The 18,476-nt window shown below is 39.0% G+C and overlaps 1 long non-coding RNA gene across 7 annotated transcripts in view; it reads left to right on the forward strand.

Annotated features, from left to right (window-relative positions):
* The first annotated feature begins 459 nt into the window (after nt 1-459).
* The window catches only part of LOC119494876, a 241,928-nt gene continuing 223,911 nt past the window's right edge, over nt 460-18,476 (forward strand). For all 7 annotated transcript variants that reach the window (XR_005208318.1, XR_005208314.1, XR_005208313.1 and 4 more), the window contains exon 1: nt 460-624. This is a non-coding gene — a long non-coding RNA (uncharacterized LOC119494876). The remainder of the gene's footprint in view (nt 625-18,476) is intronic.

Below are 18,476 nucleotides of genomic sequence, written 5' to 3' on the forward strand. Positions count from 1 at the left end.
TGCGTTTTGATTGGCTGAATTTCGGCGAGTGCAGACCAAAGCTATGACGTATTGATGACGGACGCGTGTCCTAGCCTCCTTCTATAGGCCTTGCTTCAGAACCGGAGTTAACCGCCTGGTTGGGAGCAGCACCGGTTATTGGACCGTTATACGGCGGCGTATTTAAATCACCGACGCCCCGCCTACCTAATTTACTTATTATGGCCAATCAAGCTCACATGCCACCTGTCAACAGTCCCGTTATGTTGCTTCTGGACGACTTTATGGAGGAAATAATCATGTTTTTTTACCGCACTAACGGCTGTAATTTGTGGGCGGTTAGCCACATTAACGGTAGCAGTTGGTCTCAAACTGCGCACTTTTAGCCGTTGGTCTCAAACTGGACACTTTTAGCCGTTTGTCTCAAACTGCGCACTTTTTAGCCGTTGGCCTCAAACTGGACACTTTTTAGCCGTTGGCCTCAAACTGGACACTTTTAGCCGTTGGTCTCAAACTGCGCACTTTTTAGCCGTTGGCCTCAAACTGCGCACTTCTACCGGTAGGTGGAGTTATCCTGAGGACCGCACCGACTCGTACCTGTCCAACAAGATGCACCTGAGACCACCACAGCTTCACTTCATACAGGTGAGCTTTTAGCTACTTTAGCTAGCTGCTGCCATACAATGAAAAGCATTAGAAAAATAAATAATCACACTGATGTTCAGAGAAATTGGCTGTTATATACAACAACAAACTCACTTCGTGGAACTAGTTTTTACTTGTAGGTATTAGTCGTAACTTTATGTTGTGATATCATATACATATTTTATGTATATTTTCTGAAAAAATCAATTTAGAAACTGTTTTATAAATGATATAGCCTGACAGGAATGTCTGTTTTTGGTTAATCCAGCAAATTAAACACCATACAAAGCGTCACATTGATGCAAACATATCTGACACTTGACAAACAATATATTGTTTCATAGTATGTATTGTCATATTGCCAGTGGTGGAAAGTAACTAAGTACATTTACTCAAGTAATGTAATTAAGTAAAATGTTGAGGTACTTGAAGTCTACTAGAGTATTAAAGTTTATACTTCTGCTTCATGACAATTCACAGAGAAATGTTGTACTTTTTACTAAACTACATTTATTTAAGAACTATATATAGTAGTTAATTTTCAAATCAAGATTTTATATACAAAAGTTTCAATAGATCATCAATATGATCATTGTTACAGATTAAACTACCAAAAGTATATAAAGTTATTAAATTTAGCTCCACCTTGACCAACTACAACATTAACCTACCCCTTACATATTAATAAGTATAATATAATAATCAATAATAATGATCCAATAATGTAGTAGTATAACACTGACAGTAGCCACTTTGCTATACTTTAAGTACATTTTTGTTGCTAATACTTCTGCACTTTTACTTTAGGAAATGTTTACTACAGGACTACTTGTAACAGAGTATTTCTACACTGTGGTATTTGTACATATACTGAAGTAAATGATTTAAATACTTCCTCCACCACTGCATATTGCCCAATTCTACCATGAAGCTAGTATTAAGTGCAGTATGTACACATATTTTTGCATCAATGTGACGCTTTGCATGGTGTTTAATTTGCTGGATTAACCAAAAACAGACATTCCTGTCAGGCTATATCATTTATAAACAGTTTCTAAATGCATTTTTTCAGAAAATATACATGCAATATGTATATCGATATCACAACATGTAGTTACGACTAAAAAGTACAAGTAAAAACTAGTTCCACGTAGTGAGTTTTTTGTTGTACATAACAGCCAATTTCTCTGAACATCAGTGTGATCATTTTACAAGTTTTTGTACACATTTACCACTGCGTAGTAAATACTGATGATAGAAAAATATTCATATTAATATCGGTATTCATTTAAGCCCTATCGCCCAGCCCTATTCATGGGAAACTCGGCATGACTCTCATAGGCTTATGTTCATGTTTTCTACACTACACTTCATATACAGCTAAGCATTGTAGAAATATTTATACTCAAGGTAACATGTTTATGTGACTGCTTGTTTTACTACATTCATATCATAATTACAGCTAAACTACTTGGCTCCTGTTCTACGCTTTATACTGCTGAACCACTTTACTGATGTTCATCTCATACTTGTCAAGGATACGTAACATTTCACAGGAAAAGATTGTCTGTCTGAATTCTTGTGAATTTAAAAAAGACTTGTGTGTTGTAATAATCATCTGATGCATAGCTGACATGCCTTTGCCTGCTGCTGCATATCAGGTGGATTGCTGTTGTATAACCATCTTCTTCTCTCTTGTGTAATACACATGCATTCATTCTTTAATCAGTCCTTCCTTACATCCATCTATTAATTCATCTGTTCTTTCATTTGTGAAGATACATTTCTGCTAATTAAAGTAATTATTTGTGTCATAGCTGCCGCAGTTGACAAGTAATGTGTTGACCATTATGCTTGCAAAGAATTTAAATTAACGCAGTGCTGACCACGAGGACAAGTGAAACATCCACACAATGTAAGAAAAAGCAGCATATTAGGCTTGCTTGCTTTGTTAAAACTCCTCCACTTTATTGTAATGGTATCAAGCTGTTTCACACAGCTTTGTACTAATGGCTTAAGTCTCAGTCTATTAATTGCAATGTATTTTCTTGCTGTTTGTTCTCGCTGAGTAGCTCACTTGGTAGGAACTGCCATAGCCAGAGGTTCAGTTCAATGTTGTACAATTTGTGCCAAAATGCATCTATATGCAGTGATGTAGGGGGAAGGAGTATGAAGATGAGTGGACAGAAGTTAGAAAAGGACGTCCTGTTACTGTTTGTATAATACGAGTGCTAAAGCAAGCTTGTGGCTACCAGCTCCAACACAAGCTATGTTCATATGATGTGTTTTGACTCCGCTCGCTGTCAGTTTTCAAAAGACAATGCTTGAATGAAACAAAAAGCCGTTTCCGTGCATAAAAGCAGCGTGGCAGACTGTGCAAAGATGAATTATAGCCTTGGATTGTCAAACATATCAGTCAGTGTGGCATTTTGATTGAAAACTGAAAAGGATCCCGCGAGCAGCTGAAGGTGAAGCTACTCTGAATAATTTATGTCTTGATGTGCTGTCGTTTGATGTGATAGGACGTAGGTGGGTTGAAATTTTTCAGGATAAGTGAAAATGTCAGCAATAAAAAAACTGAGTTTTCCATGCAAAGACGCAAATAGAGAAACTCGCACAGGATGAGCAGTTATGCTAGTTTCAAAGAGCTTAAGCCTTTACTGTATACCTTGAGGCGACAGGGCAGGAATAGCGTGTTAAATTGGCCAAATCTCGGAGCAAATAGCGTGGCCACAGAGGGCAGCAGTTAGGAGTCCAGTGAGGCCTCTTACAAAGGCCAGCTGTCATACAGAGGTGTGCTGAGAAGAGAGAGAAAATCAATGACCATAATTGCTCAATAACAGTACGACTATGGAGGTGTGGGGAGAGGGGACATGGGTCACAGCAGACACACTGACGAAGACGGAGTGTATTTCCTCAGTGTATCAGTGCAGTTTGCATTGTTATACTTCACAAATCAAGTACAATACAACCACCACCTCTCCATTAAAAGATTCACAGCTTTTCAAGTCTGTCTTAAACAGTAGTCATGTACTATATGGACATTGAAACAGGTTCTGCTTTCTGTAATCACTCCTCATCTTCCAGTGGTGGCAAGTACATGTACTTGTATTTAAATATTTCCATTTTATGCTACTTTATACCTCCATTTCACTATTTTTCAGAGAGAATTGTCATTCCACTTCACTACATTTAACAGTTATAGTTACTAGTTAATTTTCAAGTAAAGATTTTACATCCAAAACATATCAGTTCATAAAATATAATCCATTGTCACTAGAGCTGTCAATCGATAAAGATATTTAATCACGTGATTGTCCATGATTAATTGGGATTAATTGCAAATCAATCACATGTTTTTCATCTGTCAAAATGTACCTTAAGCGACATTTGTCAAGTATTTACTACTATTATCAACATGGGAGTGGACAAATATGCTTGCTTTATGCAAACTTATGTATATATTTATTACTGGAAATCAATTAACAACACAAAACAATGACAAACATTGTCCAGAAACCCTCACAGGTACTGCATTTAGCTATGACTTGCCCCAAACTGCATGTGATTATCATAAAGTGGGCATGTCTGTCAAAGGGAGACTCGTGGGTACCCATAGAACCCATTTTCATTCACATATCTTGAGGTCAGAGGTCAAGGGACCCCTTTGAAAATGGCCATGACAGTTTTTCTTCGCCAAAATTTGGAGCATTATTTAGCCTCCTTCACGACAGGCTAGTATGACATGGTTCGACAATGGATTCATTAGGTTTTCTAGTTTCATATGATGCCAGCATCTTCACTATAGCTTTAAAACTGAGCTCCCTACAACCTAAAAATCCCGAAATTAGTGGCGTTAAAACAAATTTGCGTTAACTTTTACAGCCCTAATTGTTACAGATTAATCTACCAAAAGTATATGGAAAAGTGGCTCCATTTTGACCAACTACAAGTAATGCCACTTGCATATTAATACATCAATAATAATGATCCAATAATATAATAGTATGAAGCTGACTTTGCGTTATGAATACATTTGCTATTCGATACTTATATTTTGTTGCTAATACTTCTGTACTTTTACTTAAGTGACATTTTGAATGCAGGATTTTACAAGTAATGGAATACTTTTTATACTGTGGTATTGCTGTTTAAGTAAATAATTTGAATACTTCTTTAACCACTGTCCTTTAGGCCATTAAGAGATCCATTTCTAATGCACTTCTAATGTCAGTAAAAGGGGACTAAATTCAGTCTTTTTACTAAGTTCCTTCTGTGTTTATCTGGACAATATTTCCCTGAAAGAGGGAATTTCTCACTTAAACAATTGTAACTTAAGAAAATACCCACTTAATTTGTCTAACTCAGATTACTGATGCTTTACAACCTGCTTCAATGTTCATATTGGCACCTGACTTGATAAATTGCGAACTTATCCTTTAAACTGAAACCAGCTGAATGGACGTGGTTTTCCTTTGCATAAAGTTGTAAGTTACTTTTACTCTGTTACCATAGCCTGTGTTAATTTGTCACCACCGTCTGTGCCACTAGTCACCCTGATTTACTTAGGAGCCAGAAGAATTGGTATCCTAGCAACAGAAGCAGATATCCCTACTTTGTTTGTTCTGTCACACAATGCAAGAGTGTGTGTGTGTGTGTTTATGCATACGGTGTGTGTATGTATACATGAGAGCGTTTGTGTGTGTATGTGTGTCCGGTTCTCTATAGAAACTTGCTGTTAGCATGCAAACCGACGCCTCGCTCCCGCCTGTAATGGCTCTGGATTTATTGGCATCTGGGAGAGAAAGCTGTTTACATAGTGCCCTCCACTGTTACCAATAGCCATGATAATACTGTCAGACAAGGCTTAGTGAGCCCATTCCTCTGTCTCACCTCACTTGATAACGTTTACACACTAACTTTAAAATGTGGTCCGCAGTACTGCATGCCAATTCTGATCCAATCCCACAACAAACCTGCCCTCAGTGAGGTCATTGCTGGAAGGATGCCTGCCGACCTTTTTACAGACAAATTTTCAACATTCCCAGTGCGGATGATTTAAATCCACTGAGCAAGAATCTAATTTACAACAACTGGATTTAATCAAGTGTAGAAGAATGGATGGAAGGTATCCAGCAGTCCTTGTGAGGGATGCTGTGTGCTATTCATTGGGTCTAATTGAATTACTGATCTACCCCTTGGAGCCTCTTAAGATATCTCAGAGCTGCACTCCTGTTATACATAAGCTTCCTAACGTGGTTTTAGATTTACAGTGTACAGAGACTTTATAAATAAATGCAACTTGGGTCTACAGTATATAAGATGGGGAAGTTGATATAAACTTTAACAAAGTAGACCACATGAAGACGTAATTCCTCTCAAGACGTGCGTTTCAACTTTACGAAATTGTTGGGTGTACTCTGCCAATTTAGCTTTGCACTTCTATACATTGTCATCCTGATGATAGTTAAAAAATGGATCAGAATCTATGCAGCAGAACCAATTTTTTTCTTATTCCACGTATTTTTCTTCCTTGACATAACCTGGTGCCTACATTACCCACAATGCAACTCGACTCGACAGACAGTATGCCAGTTGTGTAGCGGCTAATATAGCCTCGGGCTGCACAGCCTCCAGCCGAGATGAGGAGCGGGCTGACTCCACTTCCCCAGATTTTTTTTTCATTTTCAAACTTTTAGTCTCATCCCCTACCGACGCTGACTCAAGTGACATCACTTGAGACAATTTTTCAGACTTTATACAACTTTTTTTCACATATGCAGTAATACTCGAGACCTGTAAGCAGATTTTGATTTATAAAACAGGCACACTTCCCCTTTTAATTTTACACCATTGCTGTATTTAAAACAGACATTACTCACTTTATGCAAGATGTAAATATTATTTATACTGAAACTATGTTTATAAAGGTAAAATAATGTCCAAGCTTCAGGTAGAACGACTTTGCAGAGCTGCAAACAAAAGAAGCATACGTAACAAACATTTGTTGTTTACTGTAACCATATAAATGTGTCTAGGTAGCATTCGTGGGTGATCCTTACCACATCCCTAACCAGAAACATACAGTTTATGGGAGAACTGAGACCACAGGAACACAGAGTGAAGGATCCAAAGTAGTGTTAGTAGGAAAGTATCGTGACATTGGTAAATAGCCAAGAATCAGACAGGAGGTGGGGTTGGATGGATGAGTCAACAAAACATGTGGTTCTATGGGTACCCACGAGTCTCCCCTTAACAGACATGCCCACTTTATGATAATCACATGCAGTTTGGGGCAAGTCATAGTCAAGTCAGAACACTGACACACTGACAGCTGTTGTTGCCTGTTTGGGCTGCAATTTGCCATGTTATGATTTGAGCATATTTTTTATACTAAATGCAGTACCTGAGAGGGTTTCTGGACAATATTTGTCATTGTTTTGTGTTGTTAATTGATTTCCAATGATAAATATATACATACATTTGCATAAAGCAAGCACATTCGTCCATTCCCATGTTGACAACAGTATTAAATACTTGACAAAATCACCCTTTAAGGTACATTTTGATCAGATAAAAAATGTGCGATTAATTTGTTAAATATTGTAATTATTGTACACCAGGCAGTACTTCAATCATTAGTAGGCTAAATGTGGCAGAGAAGAAACAGCTCTTACTATTTCCTAAAGCCACATCTTTGCAAAAATAAATGGGTAGTGTAAGTGTAACCATAGAAACTATTGTATGTAAATTGCAACCGAAACTGTGACGAAAAACAAATCCTGAACATACTGTGCAGCAATGTTACTCACTTTATTCATCTGCTGTAACCAAGTAATAATGACTTTGATGAGAAATCAGCACAACACAAAAAACATGTAGATGAAAGTTCCCCAGTCCTCAAACTGAGCGGCGTTCCTCTTCTTAAAGATGATTTTCAGATAAAGATGTTAACACAGCTGGAAAACAGCCAGCAGGCATTTCTATTCACTAGGACCAATCATCTGTTTCTATCTTCAGTGGCACCCAACTCCCCCGAGTTTGTCCTTATAATTTAAACTCTGTGAAGGAATGTGATTTCTGATAAGGTTAATCTTCACAGTGATTAAGCTCCTATAATCTCGCAGATAGAGGGGATCACATGTTTGATGCCTGAGATAACAGGCTGGGTACAGAAGAAGCTGTCCTTAAACACCCACACATACAAACATTCATGGATATCTCACTTAAAATGTAGCAGGGCAACCTAGTAGGATTGCTAACATCTGTTCTTGTTAAATTGCAAAGAAGTTTATTGATCTGGTGCTGGGGCCACATTCCTTCGCAATTTACTGCGGTGGGAGGAAAAAGCAGAGGGTGTGGGCTTTTAAGGAGGATCACTAGTTCAGGTAGTTAATGCCCACGGTCTCTTTTTTTCCCCTTAAATCTACCAGGAGGGGAATGCGGAGGGAATTCAAATGAAAACAGACTCCTGTGCCTCCTCTATAGTCCAGTCAGCACGGTCTGGAAGCTTTGTGTGATTTAAGGAGCATTGTGCAAGGGCCAAATTGGCTGCAGATGGGTAGGGGGTCTGCAGCTTCATAACCTCACAGCTTATATGTATGGATTATCTGAGGTAAGAGCGCCATAAATTACACATGGGAGTTGTCTTGACCTGGCAACCCCAACCTGGCTGGTGTAATGGGATAGCTTGGGGAGCCAGTGGTTCCAATTAATGAAGGCTGGCTTGGTGATCTCATTGCTCTACCACAGGGCTCATACCTGACTCCTAAACAGGACCCATGCATATAAAACAGCTGCTTCAGTGTTTGGTTGAGGAGGATTGGTTTCTCGTTCCTGTATTGATTGTGTGTTACAAACATCCTTAAGGGGATTAGAGTGGGGAATAAAGTGCCTGGAGCATCATTTCATCCACTACACTTCTTTTATGCAGAGGGGTGTAATGATATGTTTTTATGATAGGATACGTATCACTTTCCTTGGTTCCGATACGATTCAAGGACGATATTTGGCTCATCTAGAGCGATACGATACGATTCAGTGACGTGTGATCGATGCAGTAACTTTTTTTTGCCAAGAAATCAGTCAGTGTGACTGTGAAATAAATACCTGGATACTAGACAGTATGGGTCAGGTGTTTCTTGTAAGGGAATCAGTGATAAATTAATTATGGATATAAACAAGTAAACACAACCATTATTGGCAAATGGTGCTAGAGTTACCTAGGCGTTCGGTGTTAGCAATCCAATGGTGCCTCAGTAGGTGCATGGAAAGATTGGTCATGTTGCTGTCATATTTTATCTGGCTGTTGCATATTCTGCAAACGGCGAGTGATTCATCAAGGACATCTCCCTTTTTGCAAAAGCCAAAATATTTCCACACGCTGGACCTCAAACACGGCTTGAAAATCTCTCGCTCATCTGGCTCTTCCTCGCCATCAGCCATGCTTCGTTTTGTTGTTTTCTTTCTGAGATTGGCGCTGCTGGCGCATGTCGCTGACGTCATACGCAGGGAGAGTGAACCGGAATAATGTCTAACATTTCTTTACTATTAAAAGTGCTAAAAAATACATCCATATAAAGTTTGTCATGCCTATATACAAGGTGCAAATTCTTAGTATCGATACAGTAGATTATTTACCTCGCAAATCGATTTTAGATCGATATACGTTCCCCGTGAAGGACAACTTGCCGAGTACCTATCGATGTAGTTGGATCGTAGGAATATGAATCGATACATCGATGTAGTAGATGAATTGTTGCACCCCTATTTATGCATATATTTTGTTTGCATAAATATTAAAGAAAAATACAAAATGTAAAGTCAAACTGAAATCTGTTTTTGTGTAAGGAAATATTCATATTCAAACTACATTCATATTGCAGCTATTGTGCATATTTTCCCTTTTTTTCAAAACAAGATAAAAACTGTTTTGGACATATTTGTGGACACTGTTTCTAAGCTTCAGGCCTCTGGCTAGACGTCTCCCTTCGAAGAAACTGACTGACATTTGAGACGCAGTGTTGCTCTCAAGATGCGCTGTGAACTTCTGTGCCGCCCTACTGACTGATGTATCATACTGTGTAGACTACGAATGTCGATACAAGAAGTTTTCCCCCTTTTTCACTAAGTCCACATAGCGTTGACTGTCAGCTGTGAGCGATTAAGCTGTCTTCACCTTTTTATAGAGAGCCGTAGCAAAACCATTTCAGATGTAAGGAAACCTCATCAAAAGTCACATTGACATTTGTAATGACGCAAATAATTTAAAATCCAGCCTTGGAACAGAGCCTTACTCAGCAGAATGTTGAGTGTGGTTCACTCCATATTTCTAGATAATACGGTTGAACCCGAATCAGGAGTTTAAGGCATTTAAGGCCGATGCACGTTTTTGTGTCCTTTATCATCATCTCTGATATGAAAACATAACTTTTCCACACAAAGAAATAAAGTGAGCATCAGAGGATACTTTTTTTTTGATGAATCATCTTCCCAACACGAACACTTAAATAGCCCTCATTTAAATCATTATGTCCTAAAAGTTGTAAAATTAACTAATAGCCAAATCCAGAGTTATTTTCCACAGCATTATGAACTTGCATCAGATCCAGAGGATTGCACCGCCCTGCACGCTCATATCACATAACCGGTTCTGCCAGCTTCCTGCTAGCTGTGTGCGGCTGTAATAATGGATATATTGGCTGTAATTCATCACTTTTATTATCTTATAATACATCCATTGGCTGTATGCTGTAAACCTGTACCGTGGTGGATGTATTAACGTCTCTTTTCCCAAACAACCGGCTATCGGCCAGCAGCTTGTAGTTCTAGTAGCATGACATAAACAGAATTTAATGTAGTTGTAGGCTATTTACTAACACACAGGGCAAAAGCACAGAACACAACCTCTTATACATCCATGGTCTGTGGTCTATTGTTCATCTATTTTGTAGGTCCTTTTATGTCCATTAAGCTTTGTAAAAGTTTACAGCCTGCGTTAAAAAAAGGCAGTGATTCGACTGACAAAATGCAATTCGACTCTCTTAAACAATTTGATATTGTTTATCCAATATTTCTGTTTTTAACAGCCTTTAATGAACACCATTTCGCATAAGTCCATCGGTGAGTCGAGGGGACGCGACTAATTCAGACTGTCTGTAATGACAGCAGGACAGAGAGGACTGAACGATGCACATGTTTTTAGACAGCAGAAATTAAAGCTAAATCATTGGGAAAATGACTTTAGAAGTTATGATGAAGTAGCTTAAATCCTGCGCTGTTGTGTCGGTAAATGTATTTTCTCAAAAAGGTAGATGAAAAAAGTGCTGAATGAGAGATTGCACAGAAGCTAGTGGAACAGAGACTAGCAAAGATGTGACGTCAGGACTTCAGCTCTCTATAGAAAAGAGAGGGTTTAGCTAGTGTTAGCTGTCTTTGTCATGGATCCAGATGTGTTGGCAAATGACCAGACTGTCAAAACTCTAAGAAACCGGTAGTCCGGTAACCTAATCACATGGATGAACATCGGGAGTTCTCAAATCACAGATCGGACGAAATAAAGGCTGAAAACATTGAAATAAAAAAATTATTTTAATTTCAGTTTGACCATAAAAACAAAACGCCTTACTTGAGTATTAGATAAATGCTAAGGGTACCAGTGAATCTTGGTTGTTTTTTAATCACACCCATGATAAAGACAGTTGTGGAGCAACATGGGCGTCATTCTGACAAACACTGAATCTTATCAGGGAGTTTAGGAGGCAAGCCAGAAAGCCCATGTTCCTAGTGTGAACTGGGCGCCGGCAATAAATCACTAGACCCTTCTACCAGTCGGGGTCCGAGCATGCCAGGAAACAGTTGTTTCCTTAAATTCTGATGCAGAGAGAACAAACTCTCTGTACTGCCAACAGCTACACTTCAGACCACGGCACCACAAGTTTATCGCAGCGATTTGTCGAAAAGAAAATATTTGCTGGAAAGCGATGAAAAGGTTACTGTGAAAGGTTGACATGCAGGCAAGAGAAAACCGCAATAAATTTGAAAGCTCAGAGCAAACTTTACACAGGTTATTGCTGTTTTTTATTGCAATGTTTGCTTTATTGAATTTTCTCAAGGTTAATTCACAAGAGCTTGTTTACCTCCACACACAAATTCTATTCCCGAAATACTTGAAATTGAATTGACACCTTGTGCTGAAAAGCATGTGTTGAATTGGTAGAAATATTTTAAATATTCAGTTAACGTCTGCAAACACAATGCAAATGAAAAGACAGGAGTTAAATTCATTATGTGGTTAAGAAACACAAAACAATCTAATCAGAAAAGAGTATTTCCAAATAAAATGCACATAGTAGAGGACTGCATAATCTCAAGTGACAGCCTTCTCTGTTAGATCAAAGTGACAGGTTAAAATGGTATCATTTAGAGAAATTGCTACCACAGCCGAGATGTGATAGCTCTGAGCAAACATGCCAGATCAAACAGTCGTGGTCAGAGATGTGAAGTCTGAACGCAGCAGAATAACTCAGCTCAGGATGTCATCAGCTCCTCACACAGCTGAGGTCTGCTCTCTCATTGTGGAAAACACTATACGCTATGTTGTCTTGTATGTGCACAATAGTTCAGAAGGAAAGGCATATTCAAACAATTTACAAACATTTAACAACATTGTTAAAAGACTAGAAGAAGAGGGGAAGTGTTTAGCTCCAACAACAACAAAGCTGTAGTATTTTCATATTGTATGTTTTTAGTTAACATGTGTAGAATGAAAAACAACACTTTAACGTTATATGATCCCCAATTGAACCCCAATATGATCATGTAAACGCACTTGTTGTAAGGAAATAGTGCTTATTTGCGTATCTGCTGAGTCAAATCTGTGCCCGTAATCACAAGTCAGACCTCTGGGGATGTCTGTCTCTTTCATGGCTGATACATTATGATGCAATACGTCATAACGCACGCATGCATGCATGATGTATGTGGGTGCGTTGGATTATGTCACATTCCTTTCTCTAGAGATTCAGAGCTGTGAGCTGCAGACATTGTGATTACTACACCACAAAGGAATGTACCGACATGCCCTCAACTTCTTCTTGTCTGCAGTCAGTAAATTAAAAGAAAACAAAACTGCAAAAGTCTGTCACCATGCCGACCAATGGTGCTAATAGTTACACGCTTGTTTGACTGATTATATAAAAAAAACATTATATCACAGTCGACCTTTATGTCTCGCTGTAGAAAGAGCCAAAGCCCCCACGTTAAGTGTTGCGTAAAGCGTTCTTGGTGGAATTGCAATGCTGTATCATTAAGGAAAATCAAGATTAAGATTTTGTTCGGCACACAGGTGTAACAAGATGACAAAAGCCCTCGCGCTAATCATGTTATTTTTAACAAAGCGAGTAGCTGTGGGCTGCGACATTGCATGTAATTTGTCTGAGTTAAAGTGATGGAGCTTTGGGAAAACAAAGGTCAGCTTCTGTTGGGTGATCATTTAAATCTATGGAAACCAAACACGCTTGACAAAACGAAATGACATGCTAGCCAATTGCAATCAGCGTTGAGAAAGTAATCAGTGTTTGATTAGATGTAATGCTCCCCGTATTGATCCCCCTCTGCACCAGGAGGCCGCTTCAAGTGCTCTGAATGAGAAGCGTTCGATCAGCCGGTGAGGTTAAACACAGACTGTTACCACAGAGTGGATTGCCTTGGACAACAGGAATGACAGGCAGGAATGAGATAACTGCCTGTGATTCTTGGCTGAATCAACGTTTACCCACTTCTGCCAACATGTTGCTGATATATCCATCGGAAAGGCTGTCAGCTATTTTTCTTTTTTTATTTTCTGTGTCAAAATTGATTATTTTTTCAAGTGCCTGGCAGACAACCCTTTGACACTGAAATCTCAGTGCTTCTATGATTTGACAAGACTCCGCAGAAAAAAGTCTGGCCAAGAAAATATAATTATTGCTGTTATATTGTGATGCCCCTGGATAGAAGGATTTAATTTACTGCAGCTCAGATATATTTTTATTTTCTGGAAACTTGCTGTCATGCTGGTAGGTGTGAGAAAAGTTAAGTTCAAACGTGGCCGCTGTGATACAACGATATTCATCACACTGTTGATCCCATGGTTCACAAGCAAGTTTCTTTCCGCTTATTTAAAATTAACAAGTTGCTTATCCCTATAAACCCACTTCTTTATTAACAAGTGACTCAATCTGTGAGTGCAGAGTGAGATGATGTCTGGCAGCAGAGACCAGCGTGCCGTGCCTCATTATTTCAGCATATTGTCACTTGTTTTGAACGAGGTGCTGAACTGCTTTGAGAAGACGAGTGACAGAAAAATATCACCCGAGATTCACTTCATTAAACAGGAACACATATAATGGCTTGTTCAGTGATATAAATATTTGGTGATGTAAAATCAATTAAATATTGCTCAGTTAAAGGTTCTCTATACAATATTAAGAACATTAATATAGCATCAAATAACTATTTGCTAAAGCTATAGAGGAGTAATGTCTACCTGAGCAGAGAATGAAGTCACTCTCCCTCTGTGTGTGTTGTAATCTGAGCTTCTCTGTGCTTTGTTTACGTATCCGGCTCAGCCGTCGCCATGTTGAGAGCCATGTGGAGGCACTGTGGCTGAGAGGAGGCGAGTTGCCCACCCAGTAATATGCATCTCCGCCTTTTAGGGGGATTCTTCTACTCTTAGAAAATGACGATGACATGTTGTTACTGACCAGTTTTCCAAACAAACAGCCGTCAACTTTAAACTCCGATATTTATAGAAGTGTTGGGACGCATATTAGGGGTATAAATCACAAGTTTAATCACGATACAATATTATACCAATTCTTTGGACAACAATACGATATTTGCTGATATCACAAAGTCTGCCACAATACGATTTTGATTCAATTCAGGGGCCTGCGATCAATATGAGACTATATCATATTCCCACTTAACACAAGCCGTTACATTGGAGCAGGGAAGTATAAACCTATATATTCAAATAATTAATATAAAAAGATGAATTTAACTTGAAGGGCATTCATGAAACACATTATTAAGTGTATTAGCGTCTATACACATGAGAGATAGCAGGTAAACCTGAGAGCTACTCTACACTTCTAAGCCGATTCTGTAAAAACTCCTGATCTTGCAATCCTTAGGACCTTGTTCAGACCTCATCAGCCCCGACACACACAGCGCATGACAACTGCTCTGCTTCAAACGGCCCATATGTCCCCTATAAGGCCAGGCCGGTCACCTCATCTGAGAGATTAGAGCAGACTGCAGCAGTAGGATTGGTCTGGGGGGAAAAAAAACTCAGTTTGAGGTTGACTCACGGCCGTTTAAGAAAAAAATAAAGTAAAAAAACTCTGTGATGATGTCTTTGAGGGGTGTCCACTAGCAGATGGCAGCATCCAGTGGGGTGCCATTTGGTTTATTCCTATCTTTGGCCCGCATAGGTGGGTGGTGGTGCAGATCTCTCGTTCTGCTTTCTCCTCTGGGGAATCTTTAGCTGGCCGGGGTTTGATGTGGCAGAGCCCCAGCCAAATAATCACGGCTCAGACAGAGGGGGGGCGTGTGTGTGCGAGCCTTCACCCAAGCATCCAGGGATTTGTGAAAAGTTGTCTCAAGGGAGGGCGGGGGTTGGACGCCTGGCGAGCATCGTTTCATAGACGGATGATATATGTGGAATAGGATCAAAAGGGAGGATTTTGGCTGAGTGGTGGTTTTCACAGTGGTGTTCGGCTGAGTGGCTGCGTTTCTCAGCCAGTCTGTGTTTTTGTCATCTTTTTTTTTTATCTCTTCTTCAAACTCTTAGTCTTTGTGATCTCTTCCTCAATCCACTCTTTTTTTCATCTGAGTTATTGTTCCTTTATTCTCCCTCCTGTTTTATTCTGTGAGAGGCGGCAGTGCCGGGGCTTTCAGGATGGATGCTACGCTAAGGGCTCGTCCACGGGCATCACATCAGCTTTACTCAATTTTGCTGACGGCTCACTCTGAACTGTCAACAGTTGCTTTTCTTCCCGTATGCCAACACAGTCAGTAATTACTTTCATCATCCCCCTCACTATTATTATCATCATCAACGCTATCGCCATCATCTTCAATCATCAGCCCTGTTTTGACCATTCAATCGGTCTTTCTTTCAAAATGCTTGGCAAGTCATTTCCACAGTATTACTGAATCTGACTATAACTGCACACAGAAAAATAGGAAGGAGAAATGCATTTCCAGATCTCTAAGCACCACTCTGGAGCAAAAACAACAACAAAACAGCTGTCTGTGCGCAAATTGCAGCTTTAGCATGTCCAGGCAAACACTTTAACTACTCCACATTCAGCACGTGGTGCACCTGTGGAATCTGCTCACAGCTTTCAAACCAGCAGTCGTGATGACGAGAGGTGAAATCACTTGGCAGTGGGGATAAAATGGCATGTGCTTCTGCTTAATGCTGCAATCTGTGGGCAATGGGCAAGAAATAGCAAATCAGCTATCTACTGTTGCCTCAGGTATTTTCCTGCTCATTTACAGCAAAACTTTGTCTGCCATTATGTCCCAGGCAAGAGGAGGAAACTGCATTAGTTGCTAATTTAAGACAGAGCCTCATCCAAAGCTGAACTGGTGCATAATTGCACAGTGGGGAGTGTTATGAGAGAAAAGCTATCAGAGCTGTTTAACAGAGATCCATGTAGTCACACTCTGCTGTTCAGTATCGATGGAATATTTGTTTTATATGTGTAGGATTTATGAAATAAATTGCATCAAACATGGCTTACAGGTATCTCCCAAGTTGCTACAGTTTACAAGAATGACATATGTAAAATATACATAAGAACCGAAGAGTAGGGCTGTTTCAATTTCTGTACATTGATTGTATTCTTTCGGTGATCTACCATGTGAATAGATGATAAAACCTACTAGTGGGTGTTGTAGGCCCCTATTGACCCACATCTATGGGGCTTATAGCCACTGATAATGCCTATTTAATAGCCTGACAACAGTCTAATCGGCTGGATATGTTGACCTTGGATATCTACTGATTCGGAGTACTGATGTGATACCAGTGATCTCTTCTTACCAAATTAAAAATCTTTCAAACTCAATGGAGTCATTCTTATGTAAGGTAACATGAGGGCGGTTTTTGAAAAGTCTTAAAAAGAGGCATTCTTTGACTGTAATAACCATGAACCATTAAATTGCACTCAACTTTAATTTTGTAAATGACAGTAGAAACATTTAATTTTGTAAATGACAAGGCTGATACCCGATCTATTCATTAAGGTCAATAACACAAGTAATGTTGATACCGACGATACAGATCGATGTATCCCTAAACATGAGCTGTTAACCAGATACTGATTTTAAGCTAAATGTACTTTTAATTTAACGTGTGTGAAGAGTTTTGTCTGATGTAATGGAAACAGTCAGTTGCACTCAACATGAATTTGATTTGACAAAATGACCCAAACTTAAGGTTCACTTCCATCAGCAGATGGAGTTTGCTCAGTTGTCATGGAGATCTGTTGTCATACGAGCTCAGTAGCAGTTAGGATTACTCGTCTGTGATACCACATTTAGGACTGTTGGCTTGAAGTTAAAGGTACCTTGTGGGGTTTTTGACCACTACTAGTGCTTTGGAGAAATGTTTTTAGGAGTGAGTCCCCATTTTGTTTGTATTGTGCACACACACCAGCATGTGAATGTAAATAGGTGTTATTTCAATGCGTCAGATACATATACTGTATAATCAACATTTAGGTAAGCACAAGTATTGGATCGGACTCGTTATCGGCGATACCCAATATTAAATCACTTGGATTGGGATCAGGGCCTTAAAAACTTCATCGGGTCATCTAAATCCAACTCAAGGTTCACATTGTAGCTTTCAACCATGAGCAGATGGAGAGACAAGAATGTTATGCAATATATATTTTTAATCAAATTTTATTTATGTATTTATATTGTTATTAGGGGTGTAATGGTACACAAAAGGCATGGTTCATACCCCGTTTTAGGAATCACCGTTCAGTGCGAGTTCGGTACAGCAGAAAAAAACCCCAAATGCATTAGTATGCATTTCTTTTCATTTCTTTTGAACAGGCAGTAGAGCAAGTGTCAAAGACAAAATCCTCTTGCTGGGGACAGAGGGAGCATTTTGCCTAATACTTTGGTAAACTATTTCCATTATAAAAATAAGGAACATTTCAAACACTTCTGTATTACACTAAACAAACACTTTCCTAAAAGGCAACAGGTCACAATAGGCTATAAAACCGAAAAGCTTCTCTTATACTATGGAATTGAAAACAACGTACAGCTAAAAGTGAACAAGTGGAATTCGGGCGTGTGAATTTTGGTCAATCTACATACCATTCATTCTGTGTGCAGCTGCATGCACCGAACTGTAACCTTGTACCATGACAGTTCGGTACGAATACACTGATCATTACAGCCCTAATTGTTGTTAATTTGATAATAGTTTATTTTATTATTATACATATTTGATTATTTTATGATTGAGCATGTCTTCTTGACATATCTATATTAGATGTTTATTTCAGCTATATCTTCAAGCCCTAGAAATGAGCATAGACCTTTAATATTTTTACAAAAAAAAGATGCAAGTGGATACTAGGAAAAGTGGCCTGAAAAACTGAATGCATTTTAGACAAACAAGCATAATTCTAACTGCAGACAAAGAGGATATTTTTCATATTGTTTTCATTGTAAGATATTTCCACCTGCATACAAAAATGATCATAACAATTTGTACATATGAATGAACAAGATGAAAAGTACCCTGAGCGAGTTGCCTCAAAATGATCAAAAATCAT

This window comes from Sebastes umbrosus, chromosome 9 (assembly GCF_015220745.1).
Source record: "Sebastes umbrosus isolate fSebUmb1 chromosome 9, fSebUmb1.pri, whole genome shotgun sequence".
Taxonomy (NCBI): Eukaryota; Metazoa; Chordata; class Actinopteri; order Perciformes; family Sebastidae; genus Sebastes; species Sebastes umbrosus.